Genomic DNA, 16,302 nt, shown 5'->3' with positions numbered 1-16,302 from the left:
TGCTCTCGTGGACGTCTGCCTTACGGACGGCATACCAGGCTCCGGGATCCAGATTCAAACACGCTCCGTTCACCGAGGGGACCGCACAACGGCTTCAGGAAAGATCAGAGGCGGTGGCGTCTGCGTCTACGCGAAAATCAGGTGGAGTACGGACGTACAGACTGTCGAAGAACATTGTTCAGCTGAAATGGAACTACTGATGGTGAAGTACAGACCCTTTTACTTACCAAGGGAGTTCAGTGCAGTGTACATATACCTCACTGACGCCATCACCCTGTGCAAGGAACCTCAGCGTGGTGATGGACGGCACACTGTCCCTCTCCAAGAACATTGCGGCGGTGACCCGGTCATGCAGGATCTTCCTATACAACATACGGAGAATCCGCCCCTTTCTCACACCCTACTCGACCCAGCTCCTGGTCTAAGCGATGGTTTTGTCCCGCCTGGACTACTACAACTCCCTCTTGACTGGCCTCCCAGCTTCCGCCATCAGACCCCTCCAACTTATCCAGAATGCAGCAGCTCGTTTGGTCTTCTCAAACACTCGCATGTCACCCCCTTGCTTACTTCCCTCGGAGTTCGGAGAGGGGGGAGCAGGAGTGTGGAGGCCGAATGAAGAAGTCTGGCAGGGGTGTAGGGTCTGATGATTTTTTGGAGGTAAGCTGGAGCTGTCCCCTTCAGTGCTTGGAAGGCTAGCACCAATGTTTTGAATTTGATGCGAGCCATGAGGGAGGGAAGTAAGCAGGGTGACATGCAAGTATTTTGGAAGGTTAAAGACCAGATGAGCTGATGCATTCTTCTTCTTCTTCTTCTTCTTCTTCCTCTTCCTCCTCCTCCTCCTCCTCCTCCTCCTCCTCATCCAGAGGCTGTAATAACGGCTAACAGCATTCACAAAGAAATTTGTATGATCAGGTTCCAAATTACTGGCACCATTGATAAAGATGCACAAAAAAGACCAGGAAACAAATGATTACTGAGATATATTTTATGTAGAAAATATAGGTTTTTTTATGCAATACAATCAAACAAATTGTTCGAATTAGAAATATATTTTTAGAAAACCCCAAAACAATTTACTAATACAGTAGTGCGCCTTATGCAGTTTACTGGAGTCATTTAGCAGACGCTTTTAGTCCAAAGTGACTAACAAATGCATAGGTTCTTAAACAAGTTAAAAAAAAACTAAAATCCATGAATAGCAAAACACGCATTCATAATATAGGGTGCGCAAGAGGGATATCGGAGAGTGGAGGGGGGGAATCAGGAGGGAGGACTAAGGTATAGTTTGAAAAGGTCAAAATATGGAGAGGGATTCTGCTGTCCTGACAGTGGTAGGCAAGTCATTCCACCACTGATGAACCAGAACGGAAAACAGGCGTGAACGTGCAGCTCGACCGCCAGGTGCTGGTGATGAGGGGACCACATGGTGACCAGAGCTGGACTAGGAGCTGGGTGGCTTTCTCCGTCAGGAGATGACGGATACGGCGTATTTTATGGAGGAAGAACCTGCAGGCTCTGGCAGTGGGGGATATATGTGGAGCGAGGGTGAGGTGGTTATCAAGGGTCACCCCAAGATACTGTATGGGAGGAGGATACTACAAAGTTCTTGACTTAGCTCCTCCTTACATTTCAGACGCGCTGTTGCTTTATGTTATGTTTATGTTATGTTTACGTTCATGAGCCCTCAGGTCATCTGCAGCTGGTTTACTAAGTGTTCCCCGTGGTTCACAAAAGAAAATTGGGGATGCTGCTTTTAATCATTACGGCCCTAAATTATGGAACACCCTGCCAATTAGCACAGTGGACATTTTTAAACGGCAACTGAAAACCTACCTTTTTTATCGATCTTATATCAAATTTACTTCGATTTATATGTATTTATATTGATTCACTTTCATATAGGCCTATGCAGTTCTAAAACCTGGTTTACATTACCTCCAGATTGCTTCATTCTTTTGTAAATGACTGTGATGAACATGATGATGATGACGATGATACTGAGGCCGAGGCTGACGTTGCAGATGAAGGAAGGATCGCTGATAAGTTTAGCTGAAGAACTTCTCACTTGGGTTTTGTCCTGCCGTTGGCCTGCAGTGAGAGACAGGCTGTCATTTTGGGCTGCTCTGATCAGGGCACCGATGCCTCTCCACCTCTACCCACACTGTGGGGTAGGGTTTGCCAGATGCCCAGTTCTGGAGCCGAAATATCATGGCTTTCAAATTATTCAAACAGATCCAGATCCAGAGTAGTTTATTTCTTTTTATTTTGTGGCACCTTAACTGCTAATTTGTAATAGATTCTATTAGCCATCTGCACTGTACACAGTTTCTCAATTTCTTACATGTGTTTCCTGAAACTGAAAATAACAAATTCATACAGTAACTTGGTCTAACAATACTCTTTGGAGGATTACTCTTAATCTATAATTGCAATTGGGGTTGAGATAAAACATGAGACAAGAGTTCAGAATTCCAGCTGATATTTACACCATGATGTGTTAAACTACTTAGAACATAGCACCTTTGGTATCAGACCAAACATCCTGATACACAAGTAAATCACAGAAAGACAACAATTAAGTTTTACAGGGAGGTAGAGAGGGACAGGGAGAGGTGCAGCTTGAAGAGGTGCGTCTTCAGTTTGCGCTTGAAGGTGGGAAGAGATTCTACTGTTCTGACCTCAACAGGGAGTTCGTTCCACCACCATGGAGCCAGAACAGACAGTAGTTGTGAGCGTGAGGTGGGAGTGCGGAGAGGGGGAGGTGCCAAGCAGCCTGTGGAGGCCGAAAGAAGGCATATAGGGTCTGATGATCTTTTGGAAAATTTTACAAGGAAAACACCTTCTCCAGTATCAGAGTGGTGGTGGGACGATGAGGCCTTTGCATATGTGAATGCATAAACAGTGTGCATTAGTGTTCTGCAGTGGGTTGGTAGCATTTTCGCCTGGATTAGTTAAGTCATTTTGTTTGTTTGCTTAGTATACTATAATGTCAGTTTAGTTGTCATTATAGTGTTCTGCTGTGTATTTGTTTGTTTGTTAGCTAATAGAAGTGGTGTTTATTTAGATTACAGTGAAACTGGGTTAGGTGTTTGTTTCTCTCAGGTGAGCTAGGCTATTGAGTTAGGCTATTGTTTTACTGGCTGGCAGGCCACAGCTTTTGTTGTAGGAGGAGCCAATAGTTTGCACCCTGCTTAGGGTATAATTACTGGCACACCTGAACTCACTTCAGTGTGCATTAGTGTTCTGCAATGGGTTGGTAGCATTTTCTCCTGGATTAGTTAAGTCATTTTGTTTGTTTGCTGTTTCTAATTCAGTTTAGTTGTCATTATAGTGTTCTGCTGTGTATTTGTTTGTTTGTTTGTTAGCTAATAGAAGTGGTGTTTATTTAGATTCCAGTGAAACTGGGTTAGGTGTTTGTTTGTGTTTGTTTCACAACCCTCTCCCCCTGCTGACCCTCCTACCTTCCCCAACTCCCCTGCCTCCTTTTCTCCCCTCTCTGAGGCCGACACATTGAAGCTCCTTACATCCCACCGCCCGACCACCTGTCCTCTTGACCCCATCCCCTCTCCCCTCCTACAATCTATATCCAATGACATTCTCCCTTTTCTCTCCTCTCTAATCAACACCTCCCTCTCTTCCGGCACCATGCCCTCTTCCCTGAAGAGGGCCAGGGTCACTCCCCTGCTCAAAAAACCTACTCTTGACCCCTCTGCCCTGAACAACTACCGGCCTGTCTCTCTTCTTCCCTTTCTCGCTAAAACTCTGGAACGGGCGGTCTTCTCCAGGACAATCTCCATGACCCCAACCAGTCTGGCTTCAAGAGTGGCCACTCCACTGAGACCACCCTGCTCGCGGTCATGGAGGCACTCCACTCTGCTAAAGCCAAATCCCTCTCCTCTGTCCTCATCTTCCTCGACCTGTCGGCCGCCTTCGATACAGTCAACCATGAGATTCTGCTCTCATCGCTGTCTGGGATGGGTGTCACAGGGTCGGCACTCGCTTGGTTTTCCTCCTACCTGTCTGGTCGCTCCTACCAGGTGACTTGGAGGGGCTCAGTCTCTGACCCTCACCCCCTACAAACTGGAGTCCCACAGGGCTCAGTTCTTGGGCCTCTCCTCTTCTCGCTATACACCATGTCTCTTGGTTCTGTTATCTCTTCCCATGGCTTTTCTTATCATTCTTACGCTGATGACACCCAACTCTTCATTTCCTTCCCCCCCGACACCCAAGTCACCACACAGATCTCTGCCTGCTTGGCTGATATCTCTGCGTGGATGACTTCCCGCCACCTGAAGCTCAACCTTGCCAAAACTGAGCTTCTCTACATCCCTGCTAAGTCCTCTCCGTCAATCGACCTCTCACTGACTGTTGAGGACTTTGTAGTTTCCTCCTCCCGTACGGCAAAGAATCTTGGGGTGACTCTTGATAACTGCCTCACCCTGGCTCCACAAGTATCCTCCACTGCCAGAACCTACAGGTTCTTTCTGTATAATATACGCCGCATCCGTCATCTCCTGATGGAGAAAGCCACCCAGCTCCTAGTCCAGGCGCTCGTCATTTCCCGCCTGGATTACTGCAACTCCCTCCTAGCCAGTCTCCCAGCATGCGCCATCAAGCCCCTCCAGCTGGTCCAGAATGCTGCAGCCCGCCTGATCACCAGTCAGCCCAGGTCGGCTCATGTCACCCTGCTCCTCATTGGCCTCCACTGGCTTCCCATTGTTGCTTCAAGGCCTTAGTGTTGGCATTTCAGGCTGCTAAGGGGACTGGGCCACCTTACATACAATCCTTAATCACTCCCTACTCCCCAGCTAGACCGCTCCGGTCTGCCAGCTCTGGTCTGCCAGCTCTGGTCGACTTACGGTTCCCTCACTACGAGCACCAGGCGGTCGATCTGCACGTTTACGCCTGTTTTCCGTTCTGGTTCCTCAGTGGTGGAATGACTTGCCTACCACTGTCAGGACAGCAGAATCCCTCACCCTATTTTGACGCAGACTAAAAACACACCTTTTCAAACTGTACCTTAGTCCTCCCTCCTGACCCCCCCCCCCTTTCCGATATCCCTATTCCTCTTGTCTAACCCAAAAAAAAAAACTTGCACTTATGATGACTGTATTTTTTAGAACAGCACTTCATGTGTATTTTAATAGTTATGGATGTGATGCTTTAACTTATGGAAGAACCTATGCACTTGTAAGTCGCTTTGGATAAATAAAAAAATGTAAATGTAAATGTAAATGTACAGTGACAGTAGTCCCTGACACATCCATGTTTGTTTTTGTTTCATAAGGCTTCGTTCCTTGACTTTCATTGGCACAGCTCTGGTCCTCTTGTTGACAAACTCCAGAACAGTAACAGGCAACCAGAAGCCTATGCCTATGAAGCCATTTGTCCCAAATATTATGATACTAATACCCTTTCATAAAGGCAAAAATTCTGCACTTTAACCATACGTGAATTGTTTGATTACAATTGTGGAATACAAATCAAGAAAATATACGTACAAGTCCAAAGACTTATGGAACCGCTGTATGCATTATCTGTCTAAATGTTTATTTGTTTTGCACTTCAACGTCCCTGAGACAAACCTGGGATTGCCATAAAAAAAACACCATAACTATCATCCAAACTATCATCCGAACACAGAATTTCAGCTCCTAAATTCAATGCTCAGATCCAACTCTCAGACACAATACCCAAATTCAGCATCCAGATACAACACCCAAATCCAACTCCCATAAATAACGATGAATGAAGTTGATGAAGTTCCTCCCAATTAGTTTGGACACATTTCTCCATAATTTGGCTGACAGAATGTTTCTGTAAACTTCTGAATTCATCCTGCTGCTACCATCATGAGTTACATCATCAATAAAGATTAGCGAGCCCACTTCAAAAGCAGCCATGCAAGTCGAAGCCATGACACTTTCTCCACGTGTGTCATTAGCCTGTGCTAAAGCTTTGAGTATCGATTGGACAATTTAGGCAAAGCACACACACACACACACACACACACACACACACAAAAACACATACGCACACACCCACACACACACACACACACGCACACACACACACACACACACAAAAACACATACGCACATACCCACACACACACACACACACACACAAATACACATACACACACAGACACACACACACACACACACACACACAGGAAATGCCAGAGAATAAGCACTGTGACATTATCCACAGACAGACTTACAGATGTCCTTTGTGGAATATGATTGCGTCTTTGTGTCGACCATTTTGTGTTACCTTTGTGTTACTGCTGCTGCAGTGGATGGTGTCGTTGGTTGCCGTGACAATGAGGTTGAGTCCTGTCGGCGAGGTTGTATTCTCTACCTGTGTGCAGTGGGCGTGGTCACAGGTGTAGCTGGCCCAGATGTCTTCAGCAGAGCAGTTCATCAACACCTTACAGACCCCTCCATCAGAGGAGAGTAACGCCACTATCACCTGGGGTATGGGCGGGGCCTCTGCAAAACAACAACCAATCCACTGGGCCAAAGATGTGGCACACTACACAATATAGCCATAATAAACTCATACATCATATCATTTCGTGCAAAAATATGACAATAAATTAATAAAATTTATATGATGTTGTTATTGTGGATTATTTTGTGATATTCTGTCTCTCAATGTTAAAATGTACCTATGATTAAAATTCTACACAGTTCCATTCTTTGTAAGTGGGCAAACCTACAAAATCAGCAAGGGATCAAATAATTATTGCTCCCACTGTATTTCAAATAGACGTAGTTATTAAACTGAACCTGCAAACAGCAGCGTGGGCACCAACAGAACAAGCATTTTCAGTCCGAGAGAGATCTGTGTGGCTTCCTCTGTCGAGATAGGGCTTAGTATGTGTGTGTGTATGTGTGTGTGTGCGTGTGTGTGTGTGCGTGTGTGTGTGTGTGTGTGTGTGTGTGTGTGTGCGTGCGTGTGTGTGTGTGTATGTGTGCGTGTGTGTGTGCGTGTGTGGTGGGGCCACCAACTTCACACAGGAAGTGTATTACAGCCGACAGAGGTTGTAATAAATGCTTATAGCACTCACAAAGAAATGTGTACAATCAGGTTCAAATTACTGGCACCATTGATAAAAATGCACAAAAAGACCAGAAAACAAATGATTACTGAGATATATTTAGGTAGAAAATATAGTATTTTTTATGCAATGCAATCAAACACATTTTTCAAATTAGAAATATATTTTTAGAAAAGCCCAAATGTTTTTACTAATACAGTAGTACCCCTAAAAGAATTTACTTATAGTGCCCCCCATAGTGCATGTTATACCTCATTTTGTATCTCTGATCTTCTAGTTAAAAAAAGAAAAATGAAATCTGTGCTAATACACCATTTACTGCGTTGCGTCACATATTGTGGAAGTCTAAACACTCTCAGATACATTCTGTGTCAGAAAAACATGCTGGGGGTACAGAGAAGATAAGGAGAACTGAAGATAAGAGAAACTTGAAGCCTGTCACTGTAACATCAGTTCGCTTATATGAATAACTATGGCCTGAGCAAGTGCAAGCTATGACCACACCAGTATGACCACACATGGTTTCCAGGCAACATGCATTGTCAGTAACATCACGTAGTGCAAGAATAGTGCAACAAAAAAGGAGACGTAAACCATCTGAGCAGCAGAGAAAGTCAACTATTTATTTTTTATGGGGCTGAATGGGAGACATAAAAATAATGGTAGACAAGATTTGAAGTCAATATCAGATTATAACTGTGAACTGGATTTTTGGAGAAGTTTTCATCAAGTGTGGAGTGAACACCCAGTCCATCTGGCTCAGACTGAGGCAGTTTATCTACCACAACATACACACATATTAAACCCTATCTTGACATCAGAAGCCATTACATTACATTATATTATTGGCATTTGGCAGACGTACAGTTGATTAGATTAAGCAGGAGACAATCCTCCCCTGGAGCAATGCAGGATTAAGGGCCTTGCTCCAGGGCCCAACGGCTGTGCGGATCTTATTGTGGCTACACCGGGATCAGAACCACCGACTGCGTGTCCCAGTCATGTACCTTAACCACTATGCAACAGGCCGCCGTTCACCATGCACCCAGACGGGCCCTGCACTGAAGATTTCGGATTTATGATCCATACGGGTTTCCTACCAGAAAGGCCAACACCAACACCTCATAAGCCTTGTTCTTTGACGTAAGCCAAAGAAATGCCCATGTATGGATTTACAGATCAAACAACAATTTCTCTATGGGAAAAAAATTAATGGGATTTCTTACATGACATAAGATCTCTCTCTCTCTCTCTCTCTCTCTCTCTCTCAGACTGAAAATGCTTGTCCTGTTGGTCTCCACATTGCTGTTTGCAGGTACAGTGTGATAACTGCGTTTATTTTAAAAATGTATTTATATAATTGGTGATGTATTTCGTGTGATTTAGATCTCTTTATCACCGATGTCACGTGCAGTAACTGCATGGCACAAATAATTTACTTGTAGATGTAGTCGTGTAATTACAAAAACAACAGACCCAACTTTCATGACATGCACATTGCTTGTTCTGAGTAATTGACTCATTCATTGAAAGGGGTGTGTTCAATGAGTTTAATTCGAGAATTCATTAATTCTGTGAAAAAACTGGTGTCAATAATTGTCACAGGACAAAAGGAAGCAAATGTTTCATTATAGGATGCTCAGCTAAAATGATCTCAAATGTTTTAAAATGGCAACAAAACCCCGAAACATGCAGAAGAAAGCGAGCAACTACAGTTAAAACGGATCAAAGAATAATCAGAATGGAAAAGATTCAGCAATTTATCAGCTCCAGAAAGATCAAAGATGATCTAGAATTACCTGTAAGTACTGTTACAGTCAGAAGACGTTTGATAGAAGCTAAGCTATCAGTAAGGAGCCCCAGTAAAGCACCATTGGTGAAAAAGGGAAATGTGCAGAATCGGTTAAAATTTGCCAAGGAACATCGATTGGCCCAAAGAGAAATGGCGTAAGAAATGGCATAACATTCTGTGAACTGATGAGAGTAAAATTGTTATTTCCGGGTCTAGTGGTCAGACGACCCCCGGGTACTGAATTCAAGCCACAGTACACTGTGAAGACAGTGAAGCATGGTGGCGCAAAAATCATGGTATGGGGATGTTTTTTATACTACGGTGTTGGGTTCGTATTCCAAGGATCATGGATCCGTTTGAATACATCGAGGAAGCGAGGAGCATCTTGGTTCCGCCGAAAAAGATTGAGGTAATGGAGTGGCCAGCTCAATATCACAACCAGAAGCCAGAAGTTGCTTGACTCGATGCAACACAGACGTGCAGCAGTCATCAAAAAAAAATTATTTTGATGCAACACAGTAAATGGCGTATCTTATCACACATCTAATTATTATTATTTTTTTTTTAATGTGAAATCAGAAGAACGGAGCTACGAAATCACTTGTCGGGATTGGCCAATCCATTTTGGAGGATATAGCTTGTTAAAATATGTTTGTCTGACATAAGAGGTTTTGTGAAATCAGCCTTCAAAGTTTGAGTGGTTGTCACGGTTTCCCAACTAGAAGTGCCCTCGGTGTAAAATCTGGCCCCTCAGCCACTACATTGGAGGGTCTGGAGACATTGGGGTCTGTGGGTGTCAACCAGCTTTAGGCAGCGTTTTAAAATAATTATAAGCTTTATTCATATAGCACCGTTATATCGTCGGAAGTAATGTTTCGTTTGATCCCATTTAAATCAGTAGAGATTGAGTCCATGTTTTATGGCACACAAATGCACACGTCCTTCACTATTATCAACTGCAATTTTCATTCTAGGATATACAGATTTAACATAAATATGCAGAGAACGGACCAAGTGCAAGGAGTGCATAATTTCATTATTTCATCTAATAATTTCTGCCGAGTACATGCTAATCACAGACTATGCTAATCAGAGAGTAATTGCTGACTGACCGCGAGGTTGGCAGGACTTGACGCTCACACTGCTGCTTTGGGAGCTGACGGGGTTCTTGGCTGTACAGGTGTAGATCTCTTCTGCCAGGGTGGGAGACACAGTCAGGGTAGTTTTGTTCTCTGTTCCGGGAATGTTGCCTCCATTTATGGACCAGAACAGTGCCACCTGGTGGCTTCCAAACACACTGCAACTCAGGGTCACATTACAGCTGTCTGTGCTGATGTTGAGCTGGGTGGTTACCTGCACTGAGACAATCATCCCTGTGGAGAAAGGAAGCACCAGCCTCAAATTAATATTAAAATCAACATACACACACACACTGAAACACATCAATTAATTACAGTTCAGAGATCTACAGACACATACTGAAACACACCACTTCATTACAGTTCAGGGATCTACATGCACACACATTGAGACACACCACTTCATTACAGGTCAGAGATCTACAGACACAAAAACTAAGGCGCTCACCATAAACTTGCAGTTTATGTGTCACTGGCTCCAGGGACCTGGATGATATTATACCGCCAAAGACATATTCCCCAGAATCCTCTTCTCTCAGATTGCTGATGTTTAGTGCCCCAGTGTCATTATTCACGATCAATCTCCCTTTGAAGTTTAAGTCTATATGCCGGATCTCAAATGGTGAGTTTTCTGATTTTCTCACTAATGTGATAATAAAATCACTTTTCTTTTTCCAATTCATGTCACCAATTCCTTTGAGTAGTCGCTCCTCCGTGGGAAGCAAACGACTCCATTCAACTGCAGTGAATCTCCGCAGACTGTGAGTGAATACAACAGCAACACAACTGTTACTAGAACACAGTTACCAACACAACACATCCATCATTACAAAACTTAAAACACAACTATTAAATCAGACCAGGGCTCAAATAGTATTTGTGTTGGATTCAAATGCTTTTCTGAATTTGACTAAGCTTGCCTGGTGTATCGGAACTAATGAACTTATCCCAAAAGTTTAAACCTCACCCATCTGGTTCTCCTTGCAGGCTCAAATACACCGTGCAAGATCAATTGAACCCTGGTCTACTATTAATATACAATCACTACAACAACACTCCCACTGTACAATTATGACAAGATAAGTACTACTCAAGTGTGACTACTTGATAAAAATTTCTACAACTGTTACTGCAACATAGCTTCCACTATAACATGATTACTAATAAACTATTACAGCACTACTATTATTTTTACTGCAATATATCACACAGGCATTACTAACTAAAAAACACAAAAACGACTACAATTAAACCATGTCTGGTCTGCACGGATGGTGCAGTGGGTAGCACTGCTGCCTTATAGTAAGGAGGTCCTGGGTTTGAATCCAGGTAGGCCTGTGTGGAGTTTGCATGTTCTCCCCGTGTTTGTGTGGGTTTCTCCGGGTACTCCGGTTTCCTCCCATAGTCCAAAGACATGCAGGTTAGGCTGATTGGAGAGTCTAAATTGCCCATGGGTATGAGTGTGTGAGTGAATGGTGTGTGTGCCCTGCAATGGACTGGCGACCTGTCCAGGGTGTATTCCTGCCTTTCACCAAATTTATGCTGGGATAGGCTCCAGCCCCCCTGTTCAGGATAAGTGGGTTAAGATAATGGATGGATGGATGGTACATGTGAATATAACTATTATTACCATACAATTACAACCCCAGAACCATAACTACACTTATATTAATAGAACACAACTCTTCCTGTACAAAGCAGAACTAACATATCACAAAATGTTGTATTTTGTATTGTTTTTGAAAATTTAGTATGGTTTTCTTCGGGAATTATAGTCAGATGATTTGTCTGATGTCATCTTGTCTTTTGTCATGGTTTGTGTTTTATTATTATTATTTTTAAAATAATAATAATCACATTATTTCAGAAAAAAACTCTGGAAAGAAATGCATTTATCTCTAATCTCGGTCAGGTGATTAACTTCAAGCAAAGATTAAACCATCAAGGTGCTTCCAAGCCAATCTGTTGTAGAAACGTTGTAGAAGGAACAGATCAGGAATAAGGTATGGAACTCGTCAGTCACCATGTGTCCCCTTGAGTGCAATCAGAGCAATTAAAGCATTAAGAAGATGGCAGGTGCATCATTGCTGTGAGGTAAAAGACCACACTACCATGAAGGATTTCATTATTAATTAGCACCAACTTTTTGGGCAAAACAACCTTTTGTCTGTTGCCAAAAGTAACAAAGCAAAATGCAGGTTCCATCAAACATAAAACATTTACCTGCCACAACAGGTAAGGTAACGTGGCACATAGTAGGGCCAGTCACGTGCAAGAAACCGGCAACGAGCAAAGAATTAAATTAAACAAGCCAATGTCAAATCCTCATGAAGGCCTTTCAGCATGAAAGCCCCCCATATGGCAACCTGATAGCCTCAATGCCCATATACTTTAATTCACTTAAATGATGTCCCCTGGGGGTGGGAGGGGCGCTGGCTTCATGTACCCTTCAGGGGGCTCCCAAGCTAATGTCAGCAGGTAAGGGTGAAGCATACACTAAAATATAAATACCTCCAAACCAATGAACTACAAACAAACTCTAAACTACAGTCAAAATGGTGCAGGAGCAAATGGTTTTGTAAAGTGGCACAGAGTCCGAATACATCCGAAATGTGAACAACCAAAAGAGGCACGCCGTTCATATTACATACCAAATTTGAACAACCAAAAGAGGCACACCATTCATATTACATACCCAGAGAGGTCCTGAGTGTAGTGTAGGAACTGGGTTTGTAACCGCGCAATGATCCAGCAACAGACTTATCCAGAGCAACATACAGTTGTTTGCCCGCTCAAGGGCCCATTGGCTGTGCGGATCTTATTGTGGCTACACTGGGATTAGGGCCACCGACCTTGCGTGTCCCAGTCATTTACCTTAACCGCTACGCTACAGGCCTATACCAAATGGAACAGATGTGTTTGAATATCTTAAAACTGCTTGTGGAGAGTGCAATGCAAAGGAGAAGAATTAGAAAACGAGACAAGCTAATTGTGTGATGGCTATGTTCCAAACAATTAAGTGTCTGAAAGATAAAGTTACGGAAATCCCTAAATTGCGATGTGACATTGAATGTTCGGAGATGAAACTAGAGGGAAATCCTAGAGGCCTCTGTTGCAGAACGCCTGGTGCATGCCACAGCATAACTATCCATCCATCCATCGTCACCCGCTTATCTGGAGTCGGGTCGTGGTGGCAGTAGGCAAAGCTGGGTATTCCAGGCGTCCCTCTCCCCAGCAACGCATTCTAGCTCCTCCTGGGGGATCCCGAGGCGTTCCCAGGCCAGGAGAGATATATAATTTCTCCAGCGGGCTCTGGGTCTACCTCGGGGCTGCGCCCAGTTGGACGAGCCCGGAAAACCTCCAAAGGGAGGCGCCCGGGAGGCATCCTGATCAGATGCCCGAACCACCTCAATTGGCTCCTTTCGACACGAAGGAGCAGCGGCTCTACTCCGAGCTCCCTCCGGATATCTGAGCTCCTCACCCTATCTCTAAGGCTGAGCCCGGCCACCCTACGGAGGAAGCTCATTTCAGCCGCTTGTATACGCGATCTCGTTCTTTCGGTCACGACCCAAAGCTTGTGACCATAGGTGAGGGTTGGGACGTAGATCGACCGGTAAATCGAGAGCTTCGCCTTCCGGCTCAGCTCCCTCTTCACCACGACGGTCCGGTGCAACGCCCGCATTACTGCTGACGCTGCACCAATCCGCCTGTCGATCTCACACTCCCTTCTACCCTCACTCGTGAACAAGACCCTGAGATACTTGAACTCCTTCACTTGGGGCAAAGGCTCGTTCCCAACCCGGAGGGAGCAATCCACCGTTTTCGGACTGCCTCTCATCCCGGCCGCTTCACACTCGGCTGCAAACCCCTCCAGTGTGTGCTGAAGGTCACGGTCCGATGAAGCCAGCAGAACCACATCATCCGCAAAAAGCAGAGATGTGGTTCTGAGGTCACCAAACCGGACACTCTCCTCACCTCGGCTGCGCCTTGAGATCCTGTCCATGAATACCACAAACAGGACCAGTGACAAGGGGCAACCTTGGCGGAGTCCAACACCCACTGGAAACGTGCTTGACTTTGTGCCGAGAATGCGGACACAGCTCTCACTTTGGTTATACAGGGACCTGATGGCTCGTAACAACGGCCCCGGTACCCCATACTCCCGCAGTACACCCCACAGGGTTCCCCAGGGGACATGGTCGAAAGCCTTCTCCAAGTCCACAAAGCACATGTGGACTAGATGGGCAAACTCCCATGACCCCGCCAGCAACCCCGCCAAGGTAAAGAGCTGGTCCACTGTTCCACGGCCAGGACAGAAGCCACATTGCTCCTCCTGAATCCGAGGTTCGACCGTCGGTCGGAGCCTCCTTTCCAGCACCCTAGAGTAAGCTTTCCCAGGGAGGCTGAGGAGTGTGATACCCCGATAATTGGAATACACCCTCCGGTCCCCCTTCTTAAAAATGGGGACCACCACCCCGGTCTGCCACTCTGCAGGTACTGTCCCCGACCTCCACGTTACACTGAAGAGGCGTGTCAGCCAAGACAGCCCAACAATGTCCAGAGCCTTCAGCATCTCAGGGCGAATCTCATCCACACCCGGCGACTTGCAACTTCCGCCAGGGATATAGGTGCAGATTCCTGGAAGATTGCCTGAAGACTCTGCCTCTTCCACAGAGGACGTGTTGTTCGGGTTCAGGAGCTCCTCAAAGTGCTCTTTCCACCGCCCGACAATATCCCCAGTCCGGGTCAGCAGTTCTCCTTCCCTGCTGAAAACAGCCTGAGACAAGCCCTGCTTTCCCTTTCTGAGTCGTCGGATGGTTTGCCAGAACTTCCTCGAGGCCAACCGAAAGTCCTTCTCCATAGCCTCCCCGAACTCCTCCTATAGCCGAAGCCGCAGCCCTTCTGGCCACCTGGTACCTGTCTGCTGCTTCAGGGGACCCCCAGGCCAGCCAAGCCCGAAAGGCCTGCTTCTTCAGTTTGATGGCCTCCCTCCCTTGGGTTGCCACCCCGACAGGCACCGATGACCTTCTGGCCACAGCTCCTGCTTGCCGCCTCTGCAATGGAGGCTTTGAACATGGCCCACTCGGACTCCATGTCCCTAGCTTCGCCCGGGATGCGTGAGAAGTTCCTCCGGAGGTGGGAGTTGAAGACCTCACGAACAGGGGCCTCCGCCAGACGTTCCCAGTTCACCCTCACTACACGTTTGGGTTTACCGGGTCTGTCCGGCAGCCTCCCCGGCCACTTGATCCAACTCACCACCAGGTGGTGATCAGTTGACAGCTCTGCTCCTCTCTTCACCCGAGTGTCCAAGACATACGGCTGCAGGTCTGATGATACGACCACAAAGTCGATCATCAATCTTTGGCCTAAGGTGCTCTGGTACCAAGTACACTTATGAGCTACCCTATGCTCGAACATGGTGTTTGTTATCGACAATCCATGACCAGCACAGAAGTCCAATAACAAAACACCACTTGGGTTCCGATCAGGCAGGCCATTCCTCCCAATCACCCCCCTCCAGGTTTCTCCGTCATTGCCCACGTTACATTACATTACATTACATTAATGGCATTTGGCAGACGCTCTTATCCAGAGCGATGTACAACAAATTGGCAAAGTAGTTACTGACACAGGCTTTCTTTGATCCTCAAAAAAAGATTTCCTACATTTCGATTTAATACATCCGGATAATCTTGGTTTCTGGAATGGACACCAGGGTGAGGTCAGACTTGCTGTGACATTTGACATTTTAGGAAATAAAAACATCTACATCTTTGTGTGTGCTCTGTTTTTTTTCAGAAATTGAACATCAGTTTATGTTTTTATATATATTTTTAATTTGTAACCTCATATCAATAGGTGAAACTAATAGCTTAAAAGCTGCCCCCTTGGTCAGATCAGGGGGACTGACTCGCCCCCACTTCTGTCATCCCTGCCTTGAGCACAAGTTCCTCCAAGCTCCGAGTCCCATGAACAGGAAAAATGAAATTCTATGAAGAACACTGCTAGGTAGTCAGCCGCCCAGTGACTCCAAGAAGGCCGGATACTCTGAACTGCCGTTTGGTGCATAAGCACAATTGACAGTCAGAGCATTCCCCCCAGCGACACGTAGTCGCAGAGAGGCGACCCTCTCATTCCCCGGGTGGAACTCCAACACAGTGGCGCTCAGCCGGTGGCTTGTGAGTATCCCCACACCCGCCCGCCTCTCACCTTGAGCAACTCCAGAAAAGAACAGAGTCCAGCCCCTCTCCAGGAGTTTGGTTCCGGAACCAGTACTGTGCGTGGCGGTGAGCCCAACTATATCT

Source organism: Conger conger, chromosome 9 (assembly GCF_963514075.1).
Source record: "Conger conger chromosome 9, fConCon1.1, whole genome shotgun sequence".
Lineage (NCBI taxonomy): Eukaryota > Metazoa > Chordata > Actinopteri > Anguilliformes > Congridae > Conger > Conger conger.
This window is presented reverse-complemented; position numbering follows the sequence as displayed.